Below are 21,512 nucleotides of genomic sequence, written 5' to 3'. Positions count from 1 at the left end.
AAGAACAAATATGTAGCAGGGTGTATCGAATTTCACTGGATTATAACACAAAATAATTAAAAACTAGCAAAGTGTGCAGAGCTCGTCATATACACGTCCGCTCCTCGCATGGCGTCCATGAAAACCCTAAATAATACAATTACAATTTAATTACTTTAATTTGAAATTTAAGATTTGGAACATGGTAGCTGGTTTAAGCTGGTCATAAGCTGGTCCAAGCTGGTCATGAGCTGGTCATGAGCTGGTCAATAGTGTTTGGATTCTACAACATTAAGAACCGTACTCATGCTTTGATGATTATGTCAAAAGTTTCAGTGTGGGTTGCACCAATAAGGATTCAATTAAGCTTGAATTTAGAGCCAATCCAGGGTTTGTTGATCCAAATTGTATTTAAATTTTTGTTGTGTTGCACCACTTAATTTTAAATACGGATTAACAAATCAGAGATTAAGCATTTAACACACGATTAAACATTTAACCCATAATTAAAACCTTCATCTGTGATCAATTTTCCATCCTGATGAATTCTGAACCTATCTGTAGATCGTTAGTACACAGGGCCGATCAAGCAAGTTAAGAAAATATCTCAACAACATGTGCAATGTCACAAGCCTTCAATATGGCAGCATAATTTAAGAAAAAAGGACCACACAGGTCTCGGATCGACCACCTCCCCTCGCATTACGTTGTCGTCAGAAATAAAGAACACATCTCGGCTGCCAACTGAAGCGAGTATGAGAGAGGAGGGAAGGAATAACGAACACTAGTCACTTGTAAGCGCTCTCATTAAATGCCTAATTAACACTCTCCTTCTGTTTTAGATATCAATCTGTCCCATGTCTCTGCATGTAAACAACGGGGAAGCGGGTAATCCCGCTGCCAACAAGATAAGCCGTCCTACTCGCAAATGTAACCGTGATTATTTTTAAACAAGTTTTAAAGTTTAGTGCAACAGAAATATCAGATTCCTTGTTGGCGCAACCAACTGTCAGTCTATAACATTTGTTAAGACAGCAGATTTAAACACTGACTGGTACCAGAAACAATGGCGCAGTCAGTCGGGTGTTGGAATCCTATTAACTAGAATCTACTGACATGTAACACAAACGCACTGTCACTAGGACTTGCACTCTAATATGAGGTTTTTTTTCTCCTTTTAAAATATATTATCCAAGGTTATGAGAGAAATTGAGACAAACCTTTAATCCTATCTGCTGATGTCAGCCTCTGTTTGCTTGAAGTGTGGAGCGCTTGTTTATTGACCGTATGAGTAAACTACAGGACTTTTTCATGGCATTTGTCAATCTCTCCAAAGCCTTGAACACTGTGAATCAAGAGCTACTCTAGGACATCCTAATAAAATTTGGCTGCCCAAAAAATTTGTTTAAACAATCATAGTTCCATGATGGGATGGTGACCCGTGTGGAGGGTTGCACCAATCGATCAGCCACTACGGCGTATCCCTCCTCCTTCCCGGACTTCAGCACCAGTGTAAAGCAGTCAATGGAAAGGAGGAGGCGAGAACCGGCTTTTCAACATAAATAATAGTTTAATAATAAACTGAAACAGAAGACACAAACACACACATGATGGACATGTCCATAAACTATATCTCTCTCCCGCACAATCCTCCGCAGTCAGCCTCTATCCGTCTCGGAGGCTTGATTAGCCTGATAAGGGACCAGGTGTGTATAATCACGACCCGGCCCCGCCCTCTGCCCTGCCACAAACAGATATAACTGTTTAACCTTCAATAACGGCACCACATCTTCACACATTTGCTTAATAATTCGTGATTTGGGTTCTCATTTTGGGTTCTCACTGGAGAAATTTTAGAGTTTATAATTTATATATTTTTCTTATTTTTGAAAGTATCTCTGCTGTGTGTGATGCCATTATGTTTATTGGTTGCCAGTATGTCACAATGACCATTTGATATTGACAACAGTACTATTAATAACTGTTTTTAATTCAAATAAATGTTAACAATTCACAATTAATGTAATTTTAATGTAATTTTGGTAGAAGGTGTAATTTTTTTACATTAGTTAGTGCATTAGGTATCATGAACAATGAACAATATATTTTTACAGCATTTATTAATCATAATGTTAGTTAATACAAATACAATTGTTCATTGTTAGTTCATGTTAGATCATAGTGCATTAATGTGTATTAACTAATACACATAATTATGTGTCCCCAGTGTGTGTAGTCAACCACCAAATATGGTAAAAGACCATCCCCTCATTTCTTTCCTTTGCCCTTCAATAAAAAACAGTGTCTCCGAACAAGCTGCTCAGGATTGCAGCCCCTTATGACATCAAAAGGAGAAAGGTGCTGCCCACGGCTGGCGAAGAGATTCACCCAATTAGCTTAGGTTCACCGTCATTAAAACCTGAGCAAGCATCGCACAGTCCACCATATTCATCTCCTCGCAAGAGCTGTTTGTGCTAACTCGGAATGCTTCATCAATGATGGTCAACACAAGGTTGGATTTGCTTCACAGCTAAGGATCAATGATGGATTGATACAAACTCTCCGTGACCCAACTTCAGATTTGCAAGTCGTAATTTTTGCACTTTTTTTAATGTTTGCAATTTGGCTTTATGAATTTGCTTGTTTGCACGTTGCAAGAAAAAAGGTTGTTGTAAAACACTGTGCTATGTGTGATGGGCATAATCATATAACTGAAGCATATAACTTGCTAAAGTGTGGCAAAGGGCACGTCGGTATTGGCTGATCTTAGTGTTAAAAAATTGGTGATCTGTATTGGCTTCAAATTTCTAGATCGGTGCACCACTACCCGTGTGACCATAGGGGGACAGGAATCAGGGCCCTTTAATATATGCACCAGGGCAAAACAAGGTTGTGTGTTGGTGCCGTTACTCTTCAACATCTTCTTCCTATGTGTCATGAAACTTCTCTGTGATGAGCTGGAAAGCAGTAGTGGGATCACTCTAGACCACGAGGTCATTGAGCTACAGTATGCTGATAACTGTGTGCTTATGGCTCACACCCCAGAAGACCTGCAAACCACCCTTTCTGCTGCTGTAAAGGCCTACAGCAGACTGGGCTTGTCAGTCAACACCACCAAAACTGAGGTGATATTCCAATGGAGGACCAGCCCCTCATCCACTATGCCTGTTTTCACCATAGAACATCGACTTGTTTCACAAATGCACATCCAATGCTTCACAAGAACAATTTGTGTTGGATTTGGAACATCTCCCTTTGGTTGCACACACAAATTGTGATGTGTTTGTACAAAAAGGAACACTTGTATTCACAAATCTGTCTCTATTTGTACAAATTCCAACACATATATTTAATGATAAATTTCACAGATGCAAGTTATAATGCATTTTTTATGGTTGAAATACACATTTGTTATTTTTTTAAATTTTTTTTTTTTTTAAATGAATGGGTAGATATGCAAACATTAATTAATAAATGTAGGTCTTATCCATTGGTAGTTGTTTGTGTGTGAGTCGGCCATGGTAAAAACAGCTAAACAAAAGTCTCAAAATTCAAAAGAATCAAACAGAATCAACACAATTAGACATCTATGAATGAATGCGTCTCTCTTTATCCACAAACGCACATTCAATATTTCACAAGACCATTTTGTGTTTGATTTGGAACATCTTCTTTGGGTTGCACACACAAATTGAATTGTGATACATTTATACAAAAGGGAACATGTGTGCTCACAAATATGTCTCTATTTGTACAAATCCCAGCACATTCGTTTAATTTTTAATTTCACAGACACAAGTTGAAAGGCATTGTAAGTCTATGGATTGTAAGATACATTTGCAATGTTTATCAAATTGGCGGATATGTATGCACGCATTTGTTAATCATTTTGAGTCTAATTTAATCCCATATTGCTGCGGCTTTTGATGCGTCTTCTTCAGACTCTTGAACTTCAGCGGGAAGAGAATATTTGCATAAAGGCTTGTTTGCGCCAATGGGCTCGCTTTGAGGGCGGGGCTAGCGGGTGGAGCCGCGGGAGGAGCGCAGTCTATGCGCCAGTGGCTGCTGCTCAGTGAATAACATACGCAGAGATTATCCAAAATCCATCCATTTCTAACGATTGTTTTCAAAATTTACGACTATAGGAAGCACTTTACTCCACGTGCATTTTAGCGAGCGTGATTGTCGCGAGCCGACCGAACCAGTGCGCGAGATATTCTGATGTAGAATAATCTGAAATTATTTTTCCCACTACATTTTCTGTGGATTACACAAAAGGAGGCACGGGTACTCAGTATCGTTCCATTCGGTAAGTCTCAGTGGCCATCTGTGCTCGCAAAATGCATTTAACTTGAATTATTTATAGTTTTATGTTGTCACTGGAAAGAGCTGAAGTGGTTGAAGATTGCTTGTACATAGATATCTGATACCTGGTTTTATCATGTCTTTTTGACATGCAGATATTTGATCAGTTATACAATAATTAAGTTATTCTATTAGCATCCCTATTAGATACATGTTTTTAGATGACTGTTATTGATCCATAATGGTTAAACTATTTGGTGTTTGTCACTGTCCTTGATCATTTTCAGCAAAATCGTAATCAGCAGATAATGAATAGAATGGAGAAATCATATAATTTATTTTTCTGGGCTCTTATTTGGCTGATATTGACCTTAAATTGTATTGTAAACTCAAAGATTTTGATTTAAAGAAGTGTTTGATCACTGTTATTATGGTAGTACAATATTCATTGAAACTGATCACTTAAAATAGTTAAATCTGCTGGTTGATGGTACTTTAAAGGTGCTAAACCCTAAATCTGTGTGTTTGCAGAACACATTGAGTTAAAGAATTCACATTCAAGAAAGTGCTTATCATTTTATTCTGATTTGATCCCCCGAGGGGTACAGTCATTTTGGGCTGGTGTGAAAGTAATACTTACTTCTGGGGATTGCTGTGAACAACTTTTCTGTGCTGCACTATTTAATCACCTGCCACACTGACTGTTGGGGTTGGTCTGAATGTGTCCATAACAGCTGAATGTTTTTTTTTTGGCTGTCCAGAGTGGGCATACCGTCTGTTCTTGTGTCTGTCTTCTGTGATGCAAGTCTGCAATTGTAATCCAGATAGACACAGCAGCTGAAACTTCAATAGTATGAGGGCAAAGAGCAATCTGGCGGCTGCCAGCCAAGATATGGCACTGAAGAAAGATGTCATTTCCGTTGTAATGATCAGGGTGTGTCTTCTAAACAATGGACTACAATCCCACTCATACAGAGAGTGGTGCTTTAAAAAGACCTTTCCGGTCTTCCTGAGCAATTATTTAATTGAAATGAGTGAACGTGTCTTTTTCCGGAAAGTATGCTTGTAGTCATGTCAGTGTAGAGGGATTTGCGCCTTTTTGCTTCTGTTTGTTTTCAGTATTACAAATATAAAACATTCTTTATACCTTGAGGCCATTTCCTAAATATTCTATGTTGATTAGTGGTGATAATAATGCTTCCTGAGCTTCCTGTTTGACATAAGATGATATATAAAGCAAACTGTTATTCTTGAAGTTGTGACATGCTCATGAAGCATAATGGAAAGTAAGCCTGGCAATGCCACTCTATTAACACTCTATTAATGTGTTGAATTTGAGAAGGAGCATTTAACAATCTGTTTTCCTTTAGAGGCAATATTATTTAGTTTCCCTAATCACCAGTGCTTTTTCCATATATAATGATGTGTGATGTGTGACTTTTGTATATCAAAAATCTCTCTTCAGGTATGTTTATGGAAATTTGTGCATCCAATTTACAATCATTTTTTAGCATCATTTTGTAATATATTTGAGATTTTTATTTTTATTTTATCTAAACCTCTCAAATTGTACAGGATATTGTGACACAAAAAGTACCAAAAAGTAACATGATACTGTATTATCATGGCTTTTTGGACATGATAATGTGGTAAAAATATGCTGGACAAATAACATGATGTTTTGTATAATACCATGTATTTGTGGGCATGTACCATGGTAAAACCAGAGTATTCTTTGAAGTACATTGGAGTACCATGTAATTACAACTGTATATGAATATAGGTGTCATTCAGTACCATGAAATTACCATCTGACCACTTTGAAAACATTTTCAGCCAGAAAAAGGGACTTTGGAAAATGACTCTTTCAGTTTGCTCTGGTACATCTGTGTGGGAAATCATGGGGTAATTTATTGTAATCAAATGAAAGAGTGAATGGCATTCAGCTGTGAAAATCAAAGTAGTTTCACTCAATTTCTAAAGGTCAGCCTTTACAAGCCATGCTCACCTCACATTTGATTCTGCATGAAGAATATCATACCAAATGCACTTGCACATGACTGTTTATAGTATGCATGACCACACTTTAAATGGACTTTACAGTGAAATCCCTAGTGACAGAATGATACAGCTTTTCCCTCTTCTAGTGGTTATAATGGGTGATTTAATGATGCTTTGGCAGTGCATCAGAATTCCTCAAAGTCTTGGATCAAAACTTTTTTTTATTAAATTAAGGACTGTAAAATGGAGATCTAGACTTAAATGCTCCGTCTCAGTTAGATCAGTTCTAAAGCTTACTTAACATTCTGTTATTGACGTAAACCATTTCACAAAGTTTTTTTGGGAGGGGATTTTTTGTTTAAATATTTTGTGGGAAAATATTATGAAAGTATTATTAAAAACCAAAAAGGTATTGATGCAAAAAGCTACATAGGCATTGTTTGAACTCACATTCAGGTCTGGCTCCATAGAATGGAATGCTCACTTTCCAAGATCCATTCAGTTCCTGAACATTACATGATTTTCACTCTGAATTATGTCACATTTCAGATGTAAAATAGATGGCAAATGCTATTTCATGTTTATCTTAAGCACTATGGTACCATCTGAAAAGCCTTTTATTTATGGAAAGTTGTGAGTTGTGTAATAAGAGTGTGTGGACTTGATTCTGGGGGAAAATATGTGGAATGGATTTAAATATGGTAAAATGTGTTGAACTGAAAGTAATACACTCATATTTATTGCTGAAAGCTTTATCAAATTATCCAAAATACTTAATTTAATTGAGCTTTTCATGGAGTTCTGTATACACAGATTCCATGTGGACCTGGTAGTTTAAGAACTGGCTTTCCTTTATGCTGATATCTAAAAAGCAATACATGATGCTGGAGTGTTAAGGCAGGGGCTACAGGGTGGGTGAAAGAATAGGGCAGCTTTTCAGTTATAATCTGAACAGCAGACGATGCTTTACAAGAGCTCACACCCTTTGTATGAGTGCGTCTGTGTGTTTATGTAAGAGAAACGAAGTGAGAGGGCAAGAGAAACATGTATAAATGTGCATCTCTGTTTGTGCCTCAGAGTGCTCCCTTTTATGCACAGCTTCAAAGCCAGCGAGACAGCAATTACAAAATGAAATGAAATTCCCTACTGATTGCAGTTCCTCCATACACTTCAGGAATGAAGTAGCATCTCCTGTTTTCTGCCTTTGTTCTTTGTAGCATCCACATTTAGCATCTACAACCTGAAATGGCAGGGAAACTGCACAGCTCGATTTTTAGCAGATGCATTGCTGTTCAGCCTTCGAGTCTGTCCTAAACACTCTGAAAATACAAGCAAAGCACTTTTCACACACACAAACTGTACAGATTCATGCTGTTTCTCATTCTTGAATGAAAACCTTAGAGGCTGTTTACACCGAACATGCCTTTGCGTCCATCTGCACTTTTTGAAAATGTGTTCTTCAATTAAACCTGTGTTCGCCTGTGTTCTGTTAAATTCGTTCCCCGAGCTTTTTTAGTGTAAAAACAGATTAGTCTGAACTCACCAAACGGAATCAAAAATAATGATTGTACATGACTTCCATGTGGCAACATGTAAATACAATTTTATTCTGCTTTAGTTAAGTCAAAAATGTTATAACATTATCATAATATATTTTTTCACATCATTCAATATCAATATTTTCCACAATATATATTTCATGTTGGACCTTAAGAATGAATGTAAACACAACTTAACTTTATTTAGTCCTGTTTATTTAGAATGTAGGATGTAAACCTACATATAGTGTGTGACATCTTTTCGCCACAATTTCATTGTCTTCAGCGGACATTTGACTGTCCTCATGGACAATCCTTTTGAAGTTTCCAAGAATTCCAACAATGTTCTTCTTCCTGGATTTGGCCCCTCGCGTGTCAGCTACGTAACCCGACATGAAGCAATTGCTGTAGCCCATAATTAGATGTAGCCCATTACATCCACTGAAAGACTTATGTCAAAACATTTGCACACTTGACAGTGATCTTTCTATGGATCATGAAACACGTTTAACTAAATAGTAAATAAATATACAGCAATGGAGATGCTGATGTATTCAGTCAATAGCTGTACTGCATTTTCAGCGCTTGTTCTGTACACAACAATATATTAGCTGGATAACAAGCTAGCTGCCAGCTAGCGGCAACCGAGCCTCATTACTGGTTTGCATGACAGCAGGGCTAGGTAGCTGCTAGCATGATAATACTTCCCAACCGGTTGACTTCATGTGATTCAGTTAGTTAGTTGTGTGTGTATAACTTCAGAACTGCATTTTCTAATTGTAAAACATTGGCTAAATATTAGGGATGGGCATTTTGGCCATTTTGTCTGCTTAAGTACATGTTCCATTCAACTCAGAGAATCATAATAAAATGTGCAAAGGAATGACTTTATATCGGATATCTAACTTAGAAACTCGATCGGAAATCTTCATTAATTTCGTCGAGATGCAGGTGTGTGTGTTATGTCACACAGGGCAGGGAGGTTTAGTCAGATACAATCATTCACTTTCATTAAATAATATCCATTAACGAGTCAACGTTCTTACATTAAATGATAATAAAGCGTGTTTAGCAAACGTTTTACAGAGACAGGTTTTCAAAACGTGGTTAATGACAATCTTTTTGTTTTTATTATTTTAACGATAGCATTGCAGCGTCTTCAACAAACATATCAGTTTGTTTGCCATGAGAATTCTCTGATAATCAATGTAGGCCTACCCCTCAAAGTCACAATGTAATCAATCTCAAAATGTTAAATAAGCTCCGTCTTTGACACATTTGTGTTTAGTTGTGAGGTAATTGTCACTGGATTTATAATTAAGTGAAAAGTCACATCATGCGTGATCACTATCGATCATTGTTTTCATGATCGATCATTGCTGCCGCATCCGAGTACCCCAGTCCTCAAGTACTCGTGCCCATCCCATAGTAAATATGGAAAATTACTTAAAAGTTTATCATCTATATCATTGTAATGTATCTCCCAGCCCTACATTTGACTCAATCAACCTGACTACTTTAGGTTCCGAAAGTAATTTACTTATGTCAAGTAAAAATGTGTGCTGATACTGATTTCCGATTATTTAGAACAGGGGTTCTCAACCTTTTGCAAGCTGGGCCCCCCCAAAGCTGGTTCATTGCAGTTGGGGCCCCAGTGCCCCCCGCCCCGCCCCATGCTTTATTGTTGTTATTATTATTATTATTATTATTATTATTATTATTATTATAATTGGCAGTAGCACCAGACTTCTAATGTGAGCTTGCAGGCATTATTATTATTATTATTATTATGAGTAGTTGTAGGCCTATCATCATTACTAGGCTATTGCTATATAATTATATGAGGTTACATGCTTTATTGTTATTATTATTATTATTATTATTATCATCATCATCAGTAGGCCTATTATCATTACTAGGCTATTGCTATAATTGGGAATTGGCACCAGACCTCAGATATTAATGTATGCTTTATTATTGTTATTATTACTAGGCCTAATAGTAGGCATCCTCTGCATTTTTTACAGAAGCTTGCTGGTAGGTGATGTTAATGTGAGACCTGAGCCTGCTTTGCCTTGCAAAGATCCTCAATTCTTGGCTCAATGTTTGATAAACATAGCCTCAAATCATCCTCGATTTGTGCACAATTGCGGTATTTCGTTTTGAGTGCAGTCATTTTTGAGAATACTGCCTCACACAAATATGTCGAAGCGAAAGGAAGGAGAATCTTCAAGGCGACGTCACAGAGTTCAGGGTATTCCTGCATCAATGCTGCCCAGAATGACGAAAGAGGGCAGGAGCTAAAGATTTCCTTCAGTCTACTGTCACTCTTCAGCTCAATAAGCTGTTCCTGCATATCAACTGATAGCTCGTTTGCTGTGCACACAAACGGATCTCGAACCCACGCAAAAGAGCGATAATCCTCTTTAAAGTACGTCGCAAATTGTTTTCTCATTGCTGACAGGTGCTCAGATGCTGATTGAAATAGGGAGGAGAAATCGTGTGACGTGCCTGCATCAATGATAAAGTCTGCAAGGCTGGGGAACATGTCGCAGTTCCCTCGACTGATGCGGCCATGCCAGAGGTCTAGTTTTTGTGTGAAGGCGTGCACTTTGTCTGCAAGGAGCAAAATATGAGTTTCGCGGCCTTGCAAAGACAGGTTGAAATCAAACAAATGAGCGCCGTTTTCTAAAGTCTATGAGCGCAGCACACACAAATAAACTTAATTGACATACTGCAGTTAAATTTCAAAATGTGGCGTTTTTATATTTATAACATTTGAATACAGTTCAGCAACATACATCACACGACCTGACGACCAAGAGAGCTGACAAGTGACCATCACTTAATTTACCATCCCCTCACGATTGAAAATGTGACACTGATTTCATATGACAGTTCAACAAACAAGTTAATAATATTAAGTCACTTACATTTTAGACGAAATAATGACTGTTTTGGTCTATTTTAGCAGCGAAAATAGATCCGATGAATCCAAACTAAGATCACAGCATAGCCATAGCGCATCTCACACCAATACTCAATCGTGTTTTGAATGATTCAGTGTTGTGAACGAATCGGTTGAGTCAAAGATTCAATGACCCATTCACAAACATCTGTCTCATTCTTGATGAATCGGCCGTTTGAATGAATCGTTTGAATGAACGACTCAATGACTCGCTTAATGAAACCGCTTATCACCTGCATTTGCACTCACTATCGACAAACCAATCAAATTTGTTCAAAACTTTTTTTTTTTAATCAGTCCAAACACATTTACATTTTTATTCAGGAGTTATGTATATACAAAACTATAACTTTTTATGACAGTAGTTTAGTGATAAAAAAAAAATGTGCCCAAAAAAATTTATTTTCCAGTTTTTTTTCCCTTCCATCGTAGCCTACTCGCTCCCCCCCGGGAGAGTGGGGGGCGCGCCGCACCGGTTGAGAACCACTGATTTAGAACAACATCTGCCAATAGGAATGGGCTTTTTTCGATTAATTTTGTATTCGAGTACTCTAACCCACCAAAAACTGGTTCTCAATTACTCGTAAATTAAAGTGCACGTTTTTTTTTTTCATGAACTTTACCAAGAATGGTTTCTAAATAAGCTTTAACAAATTATTCTTTTTGGAAAAAAAATTATTTTAACGAACAATATGTATTATTAAAAATGGAAAACAAAAAGATTAAAAAGTAACAGCAACAATTAACTAAAAGAGTAACTGTAAGCACATTCTTAACTCACATTAACCAAATTCTGAATAGAGCTGTTCAGCCTTGATGACAATTTGTTCGAAGGCTAATTCGCCATGGGTTTCCTCAGGATTTTCCTATGGGGTTTTATAATGGTAGTTTTGGATTAATGAGTAAAATAAGGTCTGTGGTAAACATTACTTAACAAAACATGATTCTTGTGTTTGCCAAGACATTTAGATTTACCTTTAGACTCCCCACAAATACACGTCTAAAAAAGTTTAAGCTATCACATGTCTGTGACTCGGTTAAAGGTGGGCGTGGTTTGTGCTGCTCAATGCCCTTCAGTGTAATGAAACATCTGTGACTCATACCTGATGCTAACATAGACAAATGATGTAGGGTGTGGAAGCTTTTCCCTCTTTGCATTTCCTGGCATTTCCCAGTTTCTATTCCTCCCCTTTCTAAACATTTGTCTGAAGCCTTCAGCTGTTGAGCAGATGTTACAGCTCCTCTCATCTGTGACGGAGGATCCTGCTGGAATGAGGTGAAGGAGGAAAAGTCGGAGGAAACAAGTTTGTAGGATATAAGACCCTAAGCTAATCTCCCAGTTGTAGATGCTGTACACCAATTTTACCTCATTGTAAAAACTGGTAACCTGAAATTGTTACCATTAATCTGTAGTATGTCTTTTAAAATACTCCTGTCCCAGCTTTATAAGCACAACTACAAGTAAGCCATTTGTGGGTTGATTTCCTCGAAAACTAAACACTGTTCTCTGTGGTGCTATGAAAATATTGCTCTGTTTATTTCAGCATCCCGACCGCTGTCACAGCAACATTGACTCATTCAATGGTATGAGTTTAAGGCTGAGAGTACTTTTTGTTTGTTAGATCAATGGCATAAGTGGGGAGTATTCTGGAAAACTGTTAGAAAGCAATGTTTATTTTTACAGTTCCGTTTGGTGATGGTAGTGGTGCAGAAATTTCAGTGCTTTGTGTGTTATCTGAATTAACTGGCATACAATATGAATAAATCAATCTGACTAAATGTCATTTTTAAGTGTTATGGTCCAGTCACTCTAGTTTGTGTTCAATTCATACACATCTGAACATTGGAGAGTGAGAATGCAAACATTTGCATAGACGTTTTGTATTTCACTGCTTACCAAAGTTCAAGTTAGGTGAACTCTAGTCTCAGCTTCAGACAGCACACTCTTACTAGACTGGCCAACTGAAACACAATCGTGTGAAACAAAATCATTTTTAAAAGGTTGGATGATTCGATGAGAGCTTCTGAGAAAGGACAACGTTTTTGGATGTGGATTTGCCACATTTGACCAGATTTGTGATTTCTAATTTTCTAAAGATTCAGAATTTTGTTTGACACTTAGTAGCAAGCAAACAAGACAAGCAGAACTGCATATTCTGCTTTGTAAGGAAGGGATAATGTACAGTCAGCTGGTTGTTATCTAAGGACCTTGATGCGAAGTGAAGGGGACTTGTATCACCCTGAATGGGTTTATTTTGCAATAGCAACCAGCTGACTGTACATTATACCGCTTATTACATGGTTTATAACCAAATAAATGAATACATGGACATATAACATTGATTTGCATTGAAATTATGTCATTTGAAAAGAAAGAAATAGTTGAAAATCTGAAATCAACCTCCGGTTTGCGTCAGAGTTCTGTTGGTGTTTATGTTGTGAAAATGAATCCTCAGGATTCAGCCTATTACAAGACTATTGCCAAATAAACAAATAAATGGACATGAAACCTTATTTTATTAGCTTACTTGTAGAGATCACATAGTGATCTTAGAAGCAGGAGAGACGGCTCGCAGAACCCAGATGAGCGGTCTGATACGTGGATGTGCGGCAAGCAAAATCAGACCACTGGATGGCACCATTGACCAGTCAGAATCAAGTATTCTAGAGAGCTGTGGAATAATAAGTACTAATTACTTTTGAATGGACAGTTTGATAACGAAGTCTACACGCAATTTCTGTAAATGTTCTTCCGAATGTTTATGTATCCTGAAATGTACCCCATTCTGCTAAATTACTGACAAGCGCAATCCCAATCTCATGAATTGCTGACCATTTCCTAATATGTAAGAGTCATGTTCACATTTCCCTGCATTGCGTGAGCAGTCTTATAAATAATGGTTCTGGTCCCATGGAAACCAGGAAGTAATCTCACTCACATAAACAATTGTGAGTGCTATTCGGAGGTTGCATTTTGCTCTAAAATTAAACTTTTACTCCAATGACAGTTAGGTTTAGGGTTGGGATTCAGGATATGGGGTAGAGTTAACAAAATATGCATTCCTGTTTACTGTTCTAAAACATTTACGACTAAATGCAACTGACTAACTCACTTTTGATGCCACCCTGTGGCCATTTACCCTCAACCACAGTTCCAGTTCTCAGTAAACACAGACCAATTTTAGCAGCAGAACTTTTGACCTACTTTCTTCAAATTCTGATATCGACCAGCCTTTATTAGGTATGCGGTATCGGCTCCAATACTGAAGCTTTTAGATGGATCGGTGTCAGTCTGATCCAAAATCCGATATTATGTGTTAGTCATGTTCGTTACTGTCAAGCTCAAAAAATGACATAAAAGCACCATAAAACACAAAGTAGTTTATATGACTTGTGCATTTTATTCAAAGGCACTGAAGAGGTGCGATAGCTCTGGGAATCACAAAATGCTGTGTTTAATTAGTAAATATATAAAATGCACACGCAGCTCCAGCGCGTCAGTGAAGGGTGCTGCTCTGTTGACACACACACACATTCTATTTTTAGCCTTCACAGCGGTACACAATATCTGAGCGATATTCTAAATAGGGGTGCACCGATGTATCGGCCAAACATCGGTATCGGCCGATTTTCACCTTGTTGACTGACATCGGCCTATCGGCAAATATGATGTCCTTCACCGATGGCAGTGACCGATGTTTATCTGTTTATATGTCTTGGTTATTTGCGGATGACTTGGACAACAGTTGCCTACCCAGCTGCAGTTTTGGAGAAGATCCAACAGGTGGTGCTATAATACCACCCACAGCCACTGGCTGGACACGACTCTGGCATGACGTATGAGGGCAATGGATGCGGTGCGCACCTGTGGTTTGTTTTCAAGTGCAAGAACATGTCGGTGGTGATTTTACTGTCTGGCCTGTGATTGAATCTAGTTTAATATGATTTAGCTGTATAGCAGGTGAATATCAGGCTAAAAAGGCTCTTGAAAGTCATTTTTTATTTGTTATTTGTTATTTGAAAGAAGGTTTCATAAATTTGTGTGAGTGTGATGCAGGGCTGAAAGATTTAAAAACAGCTCATTTATTTTTTATAATGAAGATTTCTTTGTTTCACTGGCACAAAAGGGAGATTAAATAACAGCAAAAACAAAATAAACAAACTGTATCACATCGGCCATCGGCCAAATTGTTATTTTAAACATCGGTATCGGTATCGGCCCAGAATCACACAATCGGTGCATCCCTAATTCTAAACTGATATTCAAAAACAACAACACTGGTATTGGATCGGGATCGTTATCAGCCTATACTGAGATTTCTGATATCAGAATCGGATCGGAAGAGAAAAGGTGGTATTGGTGCATCCCTAGCCTTTATTAAGCTAATAGTCAAATTCTGGTTACATGAGAGTGGTTCGACTCTGACCTGCAAATTCGTTTAGCTAAAACAATGTTTGAACAATAGAGGATCTAAACGTCACAAATTGGCCTCTTAGCTCAATACAAATAATACAAACTACAAAGCTGCATGGTTTTCTGTGTATGAAAGTGGAGTATATAGTATTTTTTATTTTTTTTACATTTTGCATTTATTTGTAATTTATTATTTATTAAAAACCCTGGACTGTGACATCATATCCTGTTTCCCATATCGGTTGCAAAGTTCTAAAATCTGTGTGACTACGCTTTCGATAGATAAATAAAAATAGCAATGTATCAACTGCTCATTTTCATTTTTACAGAGTAATTAAGCCCCTATATGAAAACAAAATGTCAAATTGACAAGAAATGAGAATTGTGTGCCCTGGAGCATGCATGCTTCCAGTAATACTAACCATTTGACATTTAGCTGGAACTCACAATGGCTTTCTGGTGCTTTAATGACCACTGATAGCTTCTTGAACTGGAATGACATTCATGCTTTCTGTAGGCTATTATGTGTAATCATTGCCAGGCTGGCTGCATGTTGCCTAGACCAAGATTTTGATTAGCCAATGGACCCATCTATAGAACATGTCTGTCTTGCAGGCCTGGGTTCATCTTACCTGTTTAATGACAGTATGTAGATACACTTTGAGTCTTTTACTTAAGCAATAAAGTTTACAAAATCATCAGAATACATTTCAGGCTCGGTTTAATTTTGTCTTTAGATAGTTTGGTGCATGCTATTTGTACTCGCTTTATTTTTTGCAACTTTTAGATGGAAAGGCACCACTCAAACAATCTAGTTACAATTATAAATAGCAAGAATTCTGTGTAATTCCCAGCAGCTACACAAAATAATTATTTATTATTTTATTCACTACATGACCATTTGTGTTATTCAGTACTTGCGTAAGTAGTTACACTAACACAAACACTACAATATCAATACCTGTTTTAAGATCCTTTTTCTTGTCACCAGTAGACATACCCCACAAACCATTGTCCAGTGTCATTTACAGAGGAAGGAGTTTGTTGATCTGAGAGCCATTTGTTTGATTTTATTTAAACTCAGAACATGTTAACCTCTCAAAGAAGAATTGTGTTCTTCTGCACTTAAAGAAATTTTCAACTCAGAAATCTTGAAATTCAAACATAAAAAGACATTAAAGGTAGAAATTGTACATATGCCATCACCATCTCAAAATTCACTTAATAAATCCCAGTTAGCAGAAGATTTGATTTATTCTCCACCCCTTCTCCACCCCAAAATAACAATATATGGAGCGTAAAAAGCCTGTTTTTACTATGCAAAACCTAATCTGCATGTAATTTACACATGCATGTTGCTGACACGTGATGCTACCGCATTTAACTGTATAAGAAACTAGGAGAATAGACGATAATACAGACTAGGGATGCACAGATCCGATATTGATACGGGTATCAGACCGACGAGACTGATCCAAATACTGCGTGTTAGTCATGTTAGTTACTGTCAAGCTCAAAAAATGTAATAAAAGAACCATTAAAACACAATTAAAGTCATTCATATGACACTGAATTTTATTCAAAGCCACTTGAAGACGTGCAATAGCTCTGTGAATCACAAAAGGCTGTGTTTAATAACGTTAATAATAATTATTCGGAATTATTAATCGGAAGAGATAAAGTGGTATCGGTGCATCCCAAATACAGACTGTAAATGTCACATGTGCCTTGAAGATAGACACTGCTGCCAAAAATCATTTTTTAATCTTTAAAATGTGTAATGAGGTTTTCAGAGAATCTTGACTAGGCTATCGGCAAAGTGAATTCTCACCCCAATGGGAAATTATTTTTGATTTTTGTAAGCATATCTAACCTGCGTTAAATTTAACCTTAAGCAGTTTTGATGCTCAGATCATTTTTAAACTTTTGAATATTCTTTTATAGATCCTTAAGTGTAAGATACCTTTTACTGAACACCAAAAAATATATATTTTGGCAGTGAAAACACTGTTGTCTGACATCGGATCACTCAAAAATAAAACAAGCAAGCTTCCCCCCCCCCCCCATATTCCACTTATAAACCAAAAATACTGTTGGATTTCAATGGATTTTTTTGGAATGGAAACTGTTTTTCCAAGCGATTCGAGACAGGATGAAGTGTGACAGGCAACACATCATTCACAAATATTGTGTAGCTGTGTGCGGCTTTGGTACAGTGTTTCTTCTGACCTATCCAGGCATATCCAGACACCCCACTCACTACCAGTCTCTCCAGTGGTCTGTTTGACTTCTGAATGTGTTTGGCAGTGTCCTGCATTATAAAGTTTGTTATAACAGGCCATTCCACGTCAGTCAGACTCAAGTGTGCATGACAGATTTATCTTTATTCAAATGCCCTCAAAACAGGATGTCTGTATTGTACAACACAATTTGAAGAGAATGGTCTATAGGATCGAAAAATATCATGAGCCAAGTGATCCTGGCTGTCATTAAAAGTACATTTCATACTTATGATGGCACAGAAAAGTCTTTCACTTCCAATATTTATTTTTACAGTTTATATTTTAAAGTATTTTTAATTATGAAAGATTAATGTAGCCTAATATTGGCTAGATAACAATTACTTATTATTTAAGTGCTTAATTTAAGTTTCTATTATGATTTTTATTTTATTAAATGAAAAGCAGAATTTAGAATCAGTCTGTTCAGTTGCCAATTTACAAAAACCAGTAAAACAGACAGTCAAGTGTTTGTGGACAGTTTGCACATATTTAGGCCAAGTTTATTTATTATCAATCCCAGTGGGCATGGGAAAGTTGCTTATGCAAATTTCAATGACCATTTTGTGCATACTCAACATTTATAAATCAGGCCCCTGGTATTAAGATGCATTTCTGGCGATGCGAGCACAATTGTTCAGAGCAAAATACAGGTGTAAATGGGGTCTAAAACATTTTGTGATCGAATAAAAAACCCACAGGAGGTAGTCAAAAACACATGTGACCACATCGCATTTTAGGTGTAAATATCACGTACGTAAATGCGTCCCAGCTGGCAGCGAAGCGCCATACATAACCTGTCAATCAACCGCTGCGCTAAAACAAAAGTTTAAACTTTGCAAGTTACGGTCAGCTTTAAAAGGAAAAAACATCCAAATGGAAAATTTGAAAAAGCAAATACATACACAAGTGCGAGATGTTCACAGATCCTCTTCAGTGTGTCTGATATCAACATGCAGGGACACAGATGAGAAGCACACACATCTGAAGCTCAGCAGGTACTCCACTAAAACAACATTCTGCTCGAAATGTTGCATTTGTGCTTAGATTGAATTTCAACTGCATTTTGGAGAAACAGCACCCTTTTTATGTTGCTTATGACTTTTTGTATGGTTTTATTATGATGGAGTAAAGAACACGGACGAGATGTTAGGCATAAGATTGTCCTCAGTCATCACCACCATTCACTTCCATTGCATCTTTTTTCCATGCACACAATGAATGAATGGTAAATGAGGCTTACATTTTCCTTTTGGCAGAATTTTGGGATCCATCGAGATGCTAATGTCCAGACTATGAGATGAAAGAGAGGGTATAGATAGAGAAGGATAGCATAGCCCTTGGGAGAATGTTGGATTCCTTTTTTTCTTCAATGGTATGCTAAATCACATCTGTCTATGCCTTGCTCTGTTTAGCCTCATGCCCTCAATCAATACATCTTGCGTAGAGCCCATCTCATCTATTATTGCACCGCTTTCTTTCTATCTTGGTCTAGTGGTCTGACTCACTCTCACTTTTTTATCAGTCTGAGTGAGGCTAGAAAATGAAGGTATTAAATTCCAGGAAACTTGACAGGAAAACCTATTGACAAACTTTACTTATTAAGGTTTTTGAAAGTGGAATATCTGTGAATACCTCTTCATCTCTACCAATATCTGAATGCATATGGACATATAAATTACTTTTATCTCACATAATCTAATTATATGGATTTGCAGAATCTAGAAAGTATTTGAATATAGTTTGAACTTGAAGTATGATATTAGTGGTGCACCGATCAGGAAATTTAAGGCAGATACGATCTCCGATTTTTAACAATTACATCGGCCAATACCGATTTTGTCTTAAAGTGCCCTTTGCCACACTTTTGCAAGTTATATGCAGCAGTTATGTTTATGCCCCACACAGTAAAATGACTCATTTTTTAACATTATTTAACAAAATTGCAGTAGTTAACATGAACTAATGAACTTAATGTTAGTTACAAATAGGGATGGGCATCCATCAATAATTTGGTATTCGAATATTTAACCTCATAAAAAACGAATATTCAGAAATTACACCTTTTTATTAAGTGTTACCAAAATTACATGAAAATGACCTTAATTGTGAATTGCTAACATTTATTTGTTTTGAAACCGTTATTAATAGTTCTATTGTCAATATCAAAAGGTCATTGTGACATACTGGTAAGCAGTAAAAACCATGAGAGCATCACACCCAGCAGAGATACTTTCAAAAATAAGGAAACTATATCCATTACAAGCTCTAAAACTGCTACAGTGAGAAATAATTAATATCTATGATTTGTTTACTGTCTTTGGCATCTTGCAACACAAATCACTAATTATTAAGCAAATGGGTTAAGGTGCGGTGCCATTATTGAAGGTTAAACTGTTATATCTTTTATTAGCGGTATTGTGACCAACATTAATCTGATTTAAATTGGGATCCTCACAGAGTAGCGCTGAGATGAGTAACTGATGATGAGAGATTTAGAGCACCTGGAGAGACGCATGTTTGATTGACACGGTGAGCTCTCATGTTAAAGAGAGTTAAGCTAAAAGCGCTCATGATGGCTCAAATAGTCTCTATCGCTCCACACAGCATCTGATTGTCACAACTCACAGTTACATAACTTGTACGCAGATTTGTATTTGCATGTTTATTTGTTGTTTAATTAATTTTTATACCCGCTAGCAGCCTCTTTATCCTCTTCCTGCTCACCGTGCAACAAGTCAGAATAACTACCGTAACGACTCTAGAAAATGGGCAACTTAATATTCATACACATGTAATAACAAAACGGCATATTCATGTGAATTACATCATGTCTGAAAGTTTAAATTTGTAACTGCTTAGAATTGTCAACAATTCACCCTCCAAAGGGGATCAACGATGGTTAGAGTGATTGCTAATAGCTGAATCCTTTGACGATGTGCATTCTGTTATAACTGCCAATTTTAGTTAGAGTACTTAATAGTTTAGAAAAATATTGAAGCTCTGTAGGTCCTTATAATGTAAGTAAATGCGTGCCATCATCCTGTTGGCTGTTTTACGGTCCAAAAGGCATATTTAGACAGCATATAAGTAATCCACTTCAGTTGATCAATTAATGTCTTCTAAAGCAAATCGACAGGTAGTTGTAAGAAATAAAACTTTATTAACTTAAAAAAAATTGCTTCCAGCCAGCAGTCAACACATCAGTGATGTAAGCGCAATGGCGCAAAAGTCAAAAATGTGCGCTTTGTATACAACAGAGGAACGAACACCACGCGAGAGTTAGTTCATTTCAAACATCAATACGGCACTGGGCGGAAGCAACGACTTAAAGTTAATAATGTTTTAATTATCAATTTGTTTCTTACACCAACCTATCGATTTGCTTCAGAAGATATGTTAATATCTTCGACGTTTACTTACATTATAAGGACCTACAGAGTTTCAATATTTTTCTATAACTCTTAATTTGTGTTCTGCTGAAGACAGACAGTCAAACACAACTGGGATGGCATCAGGGTGAGTGAATAATGAGAGAATGTTCATTTTTGGGTGAACTATTACATTAAGTTCAATCCTACCACTGTGTGCCTTGTCTGTGGACTGAAGGACATTTCATAGACAGAAACACACACTGAAATGCACTCACAGTATCAAATCTAAGGTCTAAATGCAAATATTCCAAAGAGAGTTTTCTCTTCAATTTGTTCATATCATAGATGTACATCAAGCTCAAGTACTTTGGCAATCTGCAGAATGTACTCTACTTAATTTCCAAACATTACCATTGTAAAATGGTGCCACACACTTGTATTGTAGTAGACTGAAAACATAATGTAAGGAAATGCCATTTATATATTTAAACGATGCAATGCCAGTCCACCGTTTCCTGCTGTTTTACAGGAAACAGAATAAGAAGATTTGTAATAGGTTAGATGTCTTTCTGGGCCTGTATAGAATATTTCTGTTACTGTGAGTATTTACCTTCTATTATGCAATTATTTGAATCCATAAGAAGAATCATATGG

The 21,512-nt window shown here is 37.0% G+C and overlaps 1 protein-coding gene across 1 annotated transcript in view; it reads left to right on the top strand.

The window, feature by feature from the left end:
- The first annotated feature begins 4,061 nt into the window (after positions 1 to 4,061).
- LOC127631781 (numb-like protein) overlaps positions 4,062 to 21,512 on the top strand; it is a 79,983-nt gene continuing 62,532 nt past the window's right edge. The window contains exon 1 of the mRNA XM_052110120.1: positions 4,062 to 4,288. The gene's annotated coding sequence lies outside the window, so the exon portion shown is untranslated. The remainder of the gene's footprint in view (positions 4,289 to 21,512) is intronic.

The sequence above is a fragment of the Xyrauchen texanus genome, chromosome 38 (genome assembly GCF_025860055.1).
Source record: "Xyrauchen texanus isolate HMW12.3.18 chromosome 38, RBS_HiC_50CHRs, whole genome shotgun sequence".
NCBI classification, from domain to species: domain Eukaryota; kingdom Metazoa; phylum Chordata; class Actinopteri; order Cypriniformes; family Catostomidae; genus Xyrauchen; species Xyrauchen texanus.
This window is presented reverse-complemented; position numbering and strand designations above follow the sequence as displayed.